Source organism: Perna viridis, chromosome 13, assembly GCF_037379345.1.
Source record: "Perna viridis isolate PV_CMFRI_1.1 ecotype Kerala chromosome 13, ASM3737934v1, whole genome shotgun sequence".
Taxonomy (NCBI): Eukaryota; Metazoa; Mollusca; class Bivalvia; order Mytilida; family Mytilidae; genus Perna; species Perna viridis.
The window spans coordinates 31,138,882-31,152,687 of record NC_142457.1 but is presented as its reverse complement, the minus strand read 5'-3'; the positions used below and the strand labels follow the sequence as shown (position 1 = coordinate 31,152,687).

Genomic DNA, 13,806 nt, shown 5'->3' with positions numbered 1-13,806 from the left:
ACAATTCTTACAGATCATTAGTACGTTTGTGTCACCTATTTTATATAAATATTAAGCAAGTATCTAAGAAACAGACTGATTTCTTTCTGTTTTAATAGAACGCTTGAAAAGATTTGGTGATTGAATTAAAATGCAAACATAACACTGATTTTAAGAGTTGTATCCCTTTAAGTTACCTTAGTGCTACATCTTGCATTGATTTTCCCATAAACTTCAATTGGTTTTTTTAGGTATAAAAATTGATAAATCTTTCACTCATTTGGCACTACTTAGAACACGTAGAAATTTGATTTTCTGCCTCCCCCTAAAAGAAAGAATTGGAGGTGTCCACGAAAGTAGTCTTGAACTATAAATAGTCAATTGGTTTTGCACTAATCAAATCTTCCTTTTCGTAGAAACATTTATGATATAATGCGAAATTTTCGTCACAAAAAGTTTGTCATGTCACAAGGTAAATTTTGCTTTATCTTATAGGTCAAAGTTAATATTTTAACAAACTATTAGTTTGTAAAGAGATATAAAGGAAACGCATTATTTTGATACCTTCCATGCTTGTGCACTGGCTCACGGATATGTAATGTAAGTGACCCGGATATTTTTAATATATTATTAGTTTCGGACGAATTACACTAGAAATGGAAATTTATACAATTCGGAACAATTCACTACAGGAATGTTACGCAATTTGGAAGTCGACTTTTAAAAATGTTCTGATGAATAAAATGTTGAAGAAAAATGACGAAGCTTCGAACTGCATGTCCTGGTCCTGAAATAATCACTTTTAGCAATTAGAATGTTTTTATTTCAGGTTTTGCTTTTTGACAGAGAATTCTTTCAGTAAATGAGTCATCTGCAATTCACGTATTGGAATACAAAAAAAAAAAACAACCATGACATGTACATGTAAGTGATTTAAGGGGTAACCCTTCATGTTCTGTCAACATTCTTTTTAATATTTACTCACATAAAAAAATACAAACTACAATGTCTTGGGCGGATTTCAGGTTGTTGTTTGTAAATAGAATTGAAATCCGAGCGAAGCGTGGCAAAATTGAGGGAGGGAGGGAGTTAGGGATAGAATTTCTAAAAAAAAAAATCAAAATTTCATGCAAAATAATATTTTTTTCTGGGTTATGGGTGGGACATATGCTGGGTCCGTTTCTATTAATCTGAATATTACGGTTTCCTCAAATCTTTAATTTACCTCATCACATAGTTATACAATCCAATCATACTGCATTTAAGGAAATTTGTTACGAAAGTAAAAGTGCGAATATTTTTGTGTTCAGAAATAATAATATTTTCGGATCAGAATGATTACGTTTCTGTATGCTTCGGTTTTCTGTTTCTTTTAAGTCTGCACACATTCCTAATTAGTTCTATTTGCACAAAAAAAATCTACAAAAAAAAAATAATAAAATTATGAAGTTAACATCTCCTAGTGGAGGATTAGTATGCATCTTCCTCGTAATCCCTGGTAGAATTATATTCTTAAAAATGCTGCTGGAATTTGACTGGTTATAGTGCAATATTGTGTACAAATGTCTCCCGTATTTTTTTTTATAAATCTACGAAACCCTTATACTGGCACTGTCCATGTAGAAAACTTAATTTTTGGCCATCTGTAGGGATTTCTGTCAGAGCGGTTTGGTATAAAAGATAATTGATCCTCACTCGTGTTTTGCATGATTCTTAGTTTGGGCTATATTTGATATAAAAGACGACCCTGAAAAATTTAGATATTTAAGAATTCATTTCTTGTACAACGCATTCACAAATTGGAGATGCTCGGGTGAATCTGTTGCTTGCGCAGGAATGAGAGAGTTGAAACATACTACAAGTTTTATCTTTCGTATTTTTGCATCTCTCTTTTTACATATTTCTAATCAATTTTTTCTCGATTAAGTAGTTTTTTAAGACATAAGCTTCAAATGAAGACTCAACTCTGCGCAATACTTACCCTATTGTAATCAGCAGAAGAATGATAATTACACTGACACCTGCGCCTAAAATATACCATAGTGTCATTGTGTTTCCTGCAAAAGTTCACATGTATTTTGCATGCAAATCAAACAATAGGGAATGCATGTTTTTGGAAGGTAATCACTCTGTCTTCTGTAGCTTTGTTCAAATTAAAATAAGAGAAGCACATTTCTTTATATTGTGAAATCTTACTAAAACAAAGCCCGAGTAAACCGAAAACCTGTATAAATCAGATATACATTGTAACTTCATGAATTCTTCATTGTAAATTAAGGAGGTACAAATGTAGGTATAGGGTAAGGGACACAACTCTTGAAATCGTGATATGTTTATATCCAATTCAATTTCACCAAAGTCTATGAAGATTTTACTTGAAACATTATGAAATCAACTCGAGTTACTTTGATGTTTACATGAGATCAATGTCAAATGCTGAATACAAACGTTCCAATGATTTGTAAGACTTATGTCCCTCACCTAAGGTCTACCTAATTTTTTTTTAACCAGAATAAACCGAACATTTGTCTAAACGATACAAAATACTTTGGTTTAGATAAGTTTCATTGTAAATTTACTTGTCTTTGTTGTGAAATCTGTACATGTATATATCATTACCTAATTATTTTGATTAAAAATACAAAAAGTATTATTATGTAGGTGAAAATTATAATTTTTGTCAATTTTTCCAGTTTAAAGCGAAAAGGTACGAAGAACCATGATTTAACCACTGAATATATTTTGTTTGGAATTCAATAAAGACATCAAAATAATATTGTTTTTTTCAAATATGGCTCTGCCTAAAAACCAGAGAGGGGGTGATTCGTCATATCTTAATATAATCAATGAAACTGTAAAATACATTTGTTAGGTCCTAAAACAACTGTTTCTATGTTCATGTCTTTGGATCTGCTACTTATCGTATTCTGACTGGTTATGGTAAAAAAAGTTCAGGAGGGAAATTTTCCCGTACTTTTTCTGTAGTAGTACATAACCAAATTATTAGTTTTCTAACTCCAGTGGACTACTTTTATTAGTACTTATATTTCCTAATACAGTTTCTAAGGTGCCTACAGAAGGATTTGCGATAAGAAATATTTAGGATTACGAAATGCATGTATCACCCTTCATAAGCCTCTGCCTAGTTTTAAGGCAGATTTGTACTTAATCATCCACATTGGTGTCTATGTGCTAGCTCATAAAAGCAACATACCGCTTGCCACATTATTCTGATTCTGAGTAAACTCTCAAATATTGATTGTTTAGTGGAGAAAAGTAAATACCAATTTTTAACTTAAAAACTTGGTCGGGGTTCAATTCCACAACCTCCTGCACTCACGACAAATCGGGTTTTGTTATAAAGTCAGAAGTGAAGATGATAGAAGTTACTCGGGGAAAGACACAATTCTTTTCTATGTACGTATCAGTATGCCTTTAGTTTATCACAGGAGTGGTAGAACGCGGGAAGGATGCTTTATGGAAACCAAACAAACAAGGGATTCTATCGGAAGAAATACAAAAGGGATACGATTAACGCAACATGAAATTGTTTCTTACCAGATCCATCCGAAGCTGAAATATAAAAGATCAGATTTTGTTCTTTCAATGTTTTTTTTTTTTCAACCTATAGGACCTTGTTGGTATAAATTATAAATCTTTGTTTTAAGCCAATTCGACCCCACGTTTCCCCTGATGGCGTTATGCTGGTTTCTGAATTTATGTATCGATTACACATTTCAAAATTAAAATCTGCTAATTTTACTCGTCCAAAATATTATTTTTTCTCTCTCTTTTCCTGGGGAGGGGGCTGAGCATCTGATTGACATAGGCGCACGGACATTAAAGGAGTCATCGAATCTGTTGTATTAAAATGGATTTCATTCGAAGTATCAGAAAATAAAGTTTTTCTTTAAATAATTTGTTATTACAAAGCCGTTCGTCAGATTCAGAAAAAAAAGTTCACATGGATGAAAAAATCCATATTGAAAATTTTAGAAAATCCCAATTCAAACAGGATTTGATGCTATGGATGTTAAAATTTCAGTTCTTTATAACTTTCCAATAACTAAACATAAATGGTGCGTTACTTTTATTATTGAGTTTATTTCTTTCCAAATAAGAAAATTATATTGTTGAGTTTCTTTTGTTGCTGAGTTCATTTCTTTGGGAGTTACTGTTCCATTATATATTTAAAAAATCACATGCGTAAAAAGGCTAGATAGTCTGCCATTTGGTTTAGGCGGGAGGTGTTAAGATCAAATTGAAATAATAAGGCAGGACGATGGTGTATGATCATCAACAATTGGATAAATCCAAGACAGGCTAGACCCCCTTTTTTTAGATTCGATATATCTTACCATTGCATTCCCCTGTATCTTGCTTGCAGCCATTTTCACAGTTTACACAGGTTTGTGTACAATATTTACCATATGTTTGCTTGACACAATCTTTACACCCCCTTCAGACTGCTCGCATTCATTACCGGCACAATTGTCGTTACAAACTTTATCGCAATGAATCCCATAATAATTCTTTACACAACCTTCGGTGCAGTCCTTTGTTGTTTTATCGCAATTTTCATTACGGCATGTTTTGGGACATAAGCCTAGTTTGACTGTGGTCGTTGCTGCTAGAATATTTGGAACATAAACTGAAATACAAAATAAAGATAGGCATGGTTTTGAATCATGAGGCGTCTGGTACATGGTCTTAAATTATTATTTTAGCTGTCTAGGGTAACAGGTATCAGTCCATATTGTGACGGCGTGAGCTTTCCCTAACACAATCCAAATAGTCTACCGGAACAATCCTAACTATCAATCTACCAACCAACATGTTCACCTCAAAATGTCGGTCAGATTCTAGGATTACACGCCTACATGTATACGTCCATTTTATTGGCTGGATATTTATGTTACAATATAAATCATGCCTTTATATTAACATCTTTGAACAAAATCATCCGTTGATTAAAATACACAAAAACATGGTTTATACATTGTTTGATAAAAAAAATAAATGAAAAATAAATCGCATAAAAGAACTAAAGCATACACGGTGTAAACGAGAAAGGCTAAGCTTTTTCTGTTCAAGCTGTAACAGACCTTTACAATAAGCCCTTTAGATAATTGCAACAATTGTCAAAGCACCGCAGGATTGAACACATATCAAGTTGGCATTTCCTTACCTGAAAATATAATGGCAAAAGTACAGATTAAACCTATACATTTTTTGTCCATCTTTTTGGTTAAAATGTATCACATAGATTATTTATGAAGTACATTTGTGTTATCAAACAGTTCAAACAGATAACATCAGTCTAAGATATGATTGTAGTAGGGTTGGGGCACTAGGCCAAACAAAAATCAACTGCTCACTACACGTATAACTATATTGATTGGTTCGAGCACTTTCTTTCAACTTCGGACATACAGGAAAGAAAAACACCCTGTAATACAATAATGACAATAAGGTACATATATGGAAAGTGTACACCATAATAAATAATAACACATAAAAGTACTCACACCTTAAAGCGCATAGCAGAGTTCGCTTAGAACAACCGGGCACTGCATTTAAAAAGAAAATAACTATTTGCGTCTTGTAAGTAGTGCATGTATCTGTACTGCAAAATGAATATAGTACGTTTTGCTAACTTTACACTGATTCTCAAAAATACAGATAAACTACTAAATCAATTATACACTGTTCCAGAATTCATATTATACGATGTGCTTATATAACTACGCAGTTCAAAATATAGAAAATATAAAACACAATCATTCTGTTAAAATAACTTAGCAATTAAATTATACCTTGTAAGTTTGTACAAAGGCTTTTTTTGTACGTCTGGAATAAACAGGTATCAAACAGTCATACCTACAGTACAATATACGAATCATAAATACCTTTATCAGAAATAGTGCTGCGGTAAAACAACGCATCATATTTATAAATGAATACAGTTTAGATATTTAGCACTTACCAATGAAAAATGTACATTCGCACATATTTTAGTGAATCAGGATTTAGATATTTTAACTTTTAAACCGCAATTGGTTTTCTTTAAAATAAATTGCGTTAAAAATCTCCTTACCAACTATCTGAACGACCTGAATCGACTCCCAGTACAAATATACCTTGAATAGGACACTACAATACAAATATAATCTGTACTGAAATATAAAATAATTAACACAATGAAAATGCACAAGTAAACCTATAAATATACATACATACCAAAAATACCACCTTACCACATGAAGAAAATATTATTTTCTAGAATACGAGCAATGTAAAAGTAAAAGACGCTACGCACGCTATTGCGGCTGTGTTGGAAAAAAACACACCTATGAAAACTATAAATGACTATTGTAAACAATCAAAACTGTGATTATGTGAAAGCTCTAGACTGTTGGAATCAGGACAAATTATTAGTACTGAATATTTGTCACAAATGGTACTTCTAATTCCTTATAATCAATTTAAGTTTCCAAAAACCTGTAAAAACGTCAAAATTCCGCCCGTCGGGTTTAACTGTAGGTCCAAAAAAGCTAAAATAGTAAATCGCGCTATTGCAGAGGGTACGAAATTCGCCAAATTTTGCATGGTGGAATAATTTCATATGTTCTTTTTTAGATTATTATCGAAATTGCGTTAAATTTGGGCAAAAAAATATTCAATGCAAAAATGAAAGTGTTCAGTAATCAAATTCTGTTATTAATGTAAGAACTTATTTACACAATATTCTTTTCCGATTAATATTTCCTATAAATTTACATACTTTCAGTAATTCTACGTCCACATTTGATAAAATGTTCAGTTCAAACAAAAAAGTTTTTTTTGAAAATGACTAACCAAAAAAAAAATGAATAAATTCTTAGTTAAGAGGAATACGATCGGAGTGGAATGACTGAAACGCAAAATAGAGTTAACAAAACTTTAAAAGGGTAGAGAAAAGCAGAATGCTAATAGATAAAATGAAAGTAGAAAAAAGAGTCATAAACATTTTTTATTTCGGAAAATGCAAATGAGCAATTGAAATGAAAATCTTCATCAATGAGCGGCTATCCAATGGGTGTTGATGAAAGCCCGATTTTCTGATGAATAGAAGGCTCTTTCAGTCGAAATACTAAGTTATGAAAGGTCAAAATTCTGCTATTGGTGCATGTAACATAAAATCATACATGTATATCAAAAAGAACATTTTAACTTATCGTAGCAGAAAGTTGCAATGTTCCCTCTATAGACAGACAGAGTGTGCATATATGTTGCGGTTGCATTCCACGTTGCGGTACACATGCATGTGCAAATTTAATTTACCGGTAGTACTGATAATCAAATTAATTATTTTTTTCGATTTTCGAAGAAATGTTCAAGATGTTTCAATAGCTACCAATAAAAATATTGTATATTTTGTTTTACTGTACACGTGTTTCAATAAGCAAGCAAGCAAGAAACGAAGTGTCGACAAACGTCGAATTCTGACGTTACCGCATGTGCCACAATAGCGTGGGTAACGTCAAAAGTAAGCATATTCAGACATACAGAAATCAACATTCTATTGAGTACACCTCTCCCAAATAATCATGTACGTAAGTAGGTGATACTCAGAATCGTTTATTTGTACATGTAGAAATTAATTTTGGGAGGAAAACCTTCAGAATGCTCAATATAGTATTTTTTATAGATTTTGAAAGGGGGTCCAGAAAAAGGGAGGGTACAGGTAATTATTTGCTGTTTTTATGCAAAATACAAATATTGTACGAAATTAACAAAAATTTTTCGTGGAAAATTTCCCGCTAAATCTTAAATAATTTAAAAGAGACGAAATATCTAATACGGAACGGAGTACATGTACACGCTACATGATCTTTAGACGAACTGTAAGATAAGATATTAAGATAAGATGAGATACAGATGAGATCAGTTCTCTGACAAAACTGTTCTTGAACTGTCAGAAGAACAGTTCTATGACAGATTTAGAACAGTTCTCAGACAGTTCTGTCTGGAGCTAGCACTTCTGACAGTTCTAGCAGGGCCAATTATACTAGTAGAACTGTTTTCCGTAGAGCCGGTTCTGCTAGATTTGTCAAAAGACCTGACTGTAGTAGCAGAACTGTTCACGTAGAGCCGCGTTTCTGGTAACAGAACTGTCAGAAGAGCTGGCTTTAGAACTGTTCTATGACACTTATAGAACTGTCCTAGGGCCAGCTCTTCTGACAATTAAATTCTCCTGAGAGGTTAGAACTGATCTCATTTGTAGATTTATTCACCAAACATGAATCCACTCACGGGCGCGTAGCTAGGCGGAAGCTCGAGCTTCCAAATGGTTAAGTAAAAAAAACAAAAACAAAACAAAACAAAACAAAACACGAGAGAAAGAGGGGGGGCGATGGTTCACTATACTCGTCTACTGGTAAGGGTAACGTCTATGTACTGTTGTCTTTATATGTCTTACTACGTGAATAGTTATGATTTAAAAAAGTAACAAAGTATCAGATTTAATTACGATGTATATTTGCGTCTGAATACTTTTGTATAAGGTTTTATTTTTTTCCTGTCAATCACAAATGCCGGTCGTGTTTGGTGAAGACATCAAAAAACTAAATTATACAGCATCAATCGATTCCGACGGCGGCAATTTTGACAGCACGAAATGCGCAGTTACTTCTCACTTTATTCTTGGTCCAAAACCTCGGTCAAAAGCTGAATAGAGCTTATGTTTAATATTGTGTATTTCATGCCGACTCTAAATAAAACTTATATATCTATTTATTTATTTAATCTATCGTTTTGAAAAGTTTTGTTCTTGATTTTAAGAAATTATCTAAACCCTCTGACGTTTCCAAACCCAATGACGCTTCTAATGCTGATAAAGATGTTTCAACTTCTATGACCACATCTACAAGCTGCTCAGCTGTTGAAAAAAAACTTACAAAGTATCCATGGATGCGATATTCAAACTCCTTGGACGCAGTTTTTTTTGTGGACCATATGTCCTGTTTGTACTCCAAAGCTGTAGTGGAGCAGTGTTTTATGGATTTATTGTCAACGAAGCAACTGGTAGACTATAGAAATATCCACGGTGAAACCTGTCTAAACCACACCCCTTTGGACTGTAGAAATATCCACGGTGAAACCTGTCTAACGCGCACCCCTTTGGACTGTAGAAGTACCCACGGTGAAACCTGTCTAAACCACACCCCTTTGGACTGTAGAAATATCAACAGTGAAACCTGTCTAAACCGCACCCCTTTGGACTGTAGAAATACCCACAATGAAACCTGTCTAAACCACATCCCTTTGGACTGTAGAAATATCAACAGTGAAACCTGTCTAAACCGCACCCCTTTGGACTGTAGAAATACCCACAGTGAAACCTGTCTAAACCACACCCCTTTGGACTGTAGAAATATCAACAGTGAAACCTGTCTAAACCACACCCATTTGGACTATAGAAATATCAACAGTGAAACCTGTCTAAACCGCACCCCTTTGGACTATAGAAATATCAACAGTGAAACCTGTCTAAACCGCACTCCTTTGGACTGTAGAAATATCCACGGTGAAACCTGTCTAAACCAAACCCCTTTGGACTGTAGAAATATCAACAGTGAAACCTGTCTAAACCACACTCCTCTGGACTGTAAAATAATCAACAATGAAACCTGTCTAAACCGAACCCTGTAGAAATAGTTTTGTTCGGGTTCAAAATACTTTTAAAATGATATGGAGTTCGAATTTGTCTGATTTAAACAGATACCTTGTGTATTCGGGGTCCGGTTTAGACATGTTTCATCGTAGTTAAGGATATTTTTACTTTTTTTAACAGTTTGTACAAAATAGAAATAATAAATATATAAGTTTTTAATCGTTAATATGTATAATGAATTAGTGTAAAGTGGGAAAACATAAAAAGGAAGTAGATACAAATAAAATCATAATCTAATGATAAAAAAGGGAAAAAATCGTAAAATAGGAAAAGTAAATTGAATGTGCCAAATTTGCAACGAAGATAATACAAAACAACACCAGAAACTCAACTCAAGAAGACAACAGTCGAAAAATATCTCTGACATTTTTTTTGGTTTTACGGAGAAAAGCTTACAGCAAGAATCAATCTCTGCAGACTTATAACCGCCTGCCGAATGCCGATTTAATCCGTATAACTGCGCTTGGTTACCTAATCTATTCATATGCACTATATATACAGGATGTGAAATCAAGGGAACAAAGACTCAATCGGTAATCAAAAGAATTTATTCCAACACATAAAGGCTAGAGAGGGAAAGTAGACACGCACAACAAAGAACATAAAATAACCAAAAGAATACGTACAAAGAAATAAAACTACAAAAGCGACCTGAAAAAAAATCACTCTTCGTTACAAATCCGCAAATTTGTTTCCATTGTACTCTACTTCATCATCATCATCATCTTCCATAAAGAACAGGAGTTGTGGATCGATTGTTTTAAGTTCTGCATGGGAGTACTTTTAGGCCAGCGCACACAGCTGTAGTCCATAGGTGTATATATATTTAAAACGTTCCAAATATTTACAGTAAAATTGTGTATATGGATGATGGTGCTCTAGCATCTCTCAGGGCTGACCTGAAGGAGATTAGCCCTAACTGAAGTCCTCGATGATGGTGTTCTGGACTGTGGTGTTATTTATGCCATTCCAGTCTCTATCTGTTTGTCGGAAAAAGGCATCTCTATATATATTATTGGTGGTTCTCTCTTGATAGAATCTCTGTCTCCCAAGTTGTTTTGTATTTTGAATAACATAGACAGTCTGCTGTTTTTGCGTTGCTCTTCTAATGATGTCCAATTTAGTTCCTTAACATATTGGTGATGCATCCAGGTGTCTTGGTGGTGTAGTCCCTGGGAACGTAGCGCGCTGCTCGTCTCTGAACATTTTCGAGGGCCTTGATTTTACTGAAAGTGGTAAGGTTCCATACTGATGAAGCATACTCGACTGTTTGTCTAACTAGGGTCAAGTTACTTCTTTCCCGCACTTTTTTGGCAGTCCTTCAAGTTTCTTCTCACGAATCCTAGAGTTCGGTTACCCGTTGTTACAAGAGTCTACAAGTTGATCCCATGTCAGGCTGCTTGTAAGTGCAACTCCAAGATATTTGCAGGAGTCCTCCACTTCAAGTGTGTGACTATGGAGTTGGTAGTGTGTCTGAAGTACGGGTCTGTTATTGTTCGGACTGATTCTAATGACAGTGCATTGTGATGGGTTAAACTTCACCCGCCATTAATCCTTCCATGTCTCGAGGGCAGTGAGATCTTTTTGTGGTACAGTGTTGTCAGCTTGGTTGTTGACTATTCTGAACAGGATGGTGTCGTCCGCAAATCATCTCGTTTCAGAGTGGTCTAAGGACTCTGGCATGTCATTAATATACACCAAGAGTAAGAGAGGGCCTAACACCGATCCCTGTGGCACAGCTGACATTACTTCTGCTGTTGTTGACTTTGCCCACCTTTGTGCTACTCTATGGTTCCTGTTGTTTAAGTAGGCCTCAATCCATAAAAAGATGTTTGTGTTCATGTCATGTCATAGTAGATCAGTTTGTGAAGGAATCAGCTATGCGGGACTTTATCAAAGCCTTGGCAAAATCAAGTAATATAATATCAACTTGGGCTCCTGTTGACAGACGTTTAGCTATCTCCTGTATTGTTAATTTCAGCTGAGTTTCTGTTGGTCTACTCTTCCTGAAGCCGTGTTCGGTGTCTGTTATTATCTTATTCTTGTCAAAGTGCCTCATGATGTTACTATGAATTATGTGTTCTAATATCTTACAGGTGATTGATGTAAAAGAAACGGATCGATAGTTTTCTGGGATGTGTCTTTCTTATTCACATAAAGGATGGAATTCCGCACTGAGTCTGACAGAGGTGTTAAAATAAGTTTAAAATATTGTATAACTAGAAAAAATGTTATATGAAGTTAAATACATGTATATAAATATATTAACCGTAAGTTCAATTATCTCCCTTTGGAATCCTCCGATAGTAAAGTTTCCTTCATACAAACCTTCAAACCAACCTTCCTGTAAAATTTCATCAAAATCCCTAGAGTGGTTTAGGAGGAGTCGCGCCGACAAGAAATATGGACCGATAGATGGACAGACAGACAGACATACAATCAAGGCCGTAGCCAAAAAGGGGGCAACATGCAGATTAAGATTGAATACGACAAATACTAAAGAATAAAACATTTATTTGTAGTCTTATTCAACTGTCAAAATATAAGTGGCGATTACAATGATAAACCTTTATTTACGTGCTTAAAAATAATTACTGTACTGAAGCAAACATAAGACCATTAGGCCATAGCATCACATTACACCGCAGAACAATAGAACATATAACACGTGACTTATACACAACATCAATCCTCAGTTCTAATAACTATTCAATAAAAGACGCTACATCTTAAATTTGTTCTGGTGTTGATGGGTTCAAGATTGGTACCAGTTTTTCAGTAATACTTCATAAAAAATAAACGAAGTTCTTTGACGAACTGACTGCCTGAAATTTACCAACGTGAATAAAACCAATGAAATTTGCTGTTACAAAAATATTACGTTAGAATTAAATTTTTATGTGAAATAAACTATTTTATTGAGATAAATTATTGTCTCACTTAATTTGATAAACAGAAAGCTATCCTATTAAAGCCAGCGTTTTTTTCTGTATTGTTTTTACCCTGGGTTTTCGCCTTGATCTTACAATGTATCATTTCAAAAAAAGAAAAAAAAAGATCATTTTCCGAGAAGATCGGGTAGGTGTTGGGACGTTAAAAGGTTCAGGTCGTTAATGATGCCGTTTTGCTTAGTTTTCTACTCTAGTATATAATTTTGCGTTTGCGGAATCAATTAATGCGGTTCCTTTTCTTGAATAATATAAGAATTTTCAGAAGGTATTGTTGAAACGTTTCTGCACTCTCTTTTCGAACCATCTGAGGGTTACGAAAACTCCTGAGTCATCTCTCATTAGTAAAAGTATATTAATCGACAATCGAACTGCGTTCAATAAAAGCAAGCGGTTCCCACGCTTTACAACTAGGACGTATCTCTTAATTTAGACTATAAAGAGTTCTCGTTAATTCCCTGGGTCATATGACGACACTTCAAGGTTAAACATTGCAATGTCAGATCAGTAAACCTTTCTTCATTGAATCACGTGCTGCAGTACAAGAGTAAAAGCGGCAGCGATAGTGAACACTGATCTATAGGTTATGATAGGAAATTGATTTTTATATTAAAAATAAAGAAAAAGAAAAGGGGAGAGCAAACTTGCGGAAGTGGAAATTGATTACACTGCAAAACCTGTCTAAACAGAACTCGAAAAAAAACAAAGACCTGTATAAACCAGTCATCTAATGACGACTCTTTACGTGCATATAAATTCCATGACGTTTTGAACATGCGTAATATACTGAACACCTGCATTAACCCAACAAAACCTTTAGTCCAAAAAGAGTTCGTTTTTTTGTACCTGGTCCATACTCCCAGTTTTTTTTAGGTTTTTTTTTGTGGAGTCCGAGTTGCTCATTTGCTTTTGTGACTTTGTATGATTTTAGTTACTTTACGTTCTTTGATGTGTATGTCTGCTTTCCATGTCTGTCCCTGGATAAAATTCTTTTGATTACTGCTATATTCTTGGTTCCCTTGATTACTCTTTGATTACTGCTATAACTTTGGTTCCCTTGATTACTCTTTGATTACTGCTATTACCTTGGTTCCCTTAATTACTCTTTAATTACTGCTATAACTTTGGTTCCCTTGATTACTCTCTGATTACTGCTATAACCTT

General features: G+C 34.3%; 1 long non-coding RNA gene across 4 annotated transcripts; it reads right to left on the bottom strand.

Annotated features, from left to right (window-relative positions):
• Positions 1-932: 932 nt before the first annotated feature.
• On the bottom strand, positions 933-6,091 carry LOC148600315 (uncharacterized). 4 transcript variants are annotated; one of them, XR_015917875.1, is made up of 7 exons: positions 6,077-6,091; positions 5,796-5,859; positions 5,168-5,428; positions 4,338-4,630; positions 3,538-3,552; positions 1,961-2,006; positions 933-1,398 (listed from the first exon to the last, which is right to left on the bottom strand). It is a non-coding gene; the product is annotated as an uncharacterized LOC148600315 (long non-coding RNA). The 4 variants fall into 4 exon arrangements; XR_015917876.1 differs by lacking the exons at positions 5,796-5,859; positions 6,077-6,091 and adding an exon at positions 5,889-5,903; XR_015917873.1 differs by lacking the exons at positions 5,796-5,859; positions 6,077-6,091 and having other exon boundaries at positions 1,961-2,036; positions 5,168-5,407.
• Positions 6,092-13,806: the final 7,715 nt, after the last annotated feature.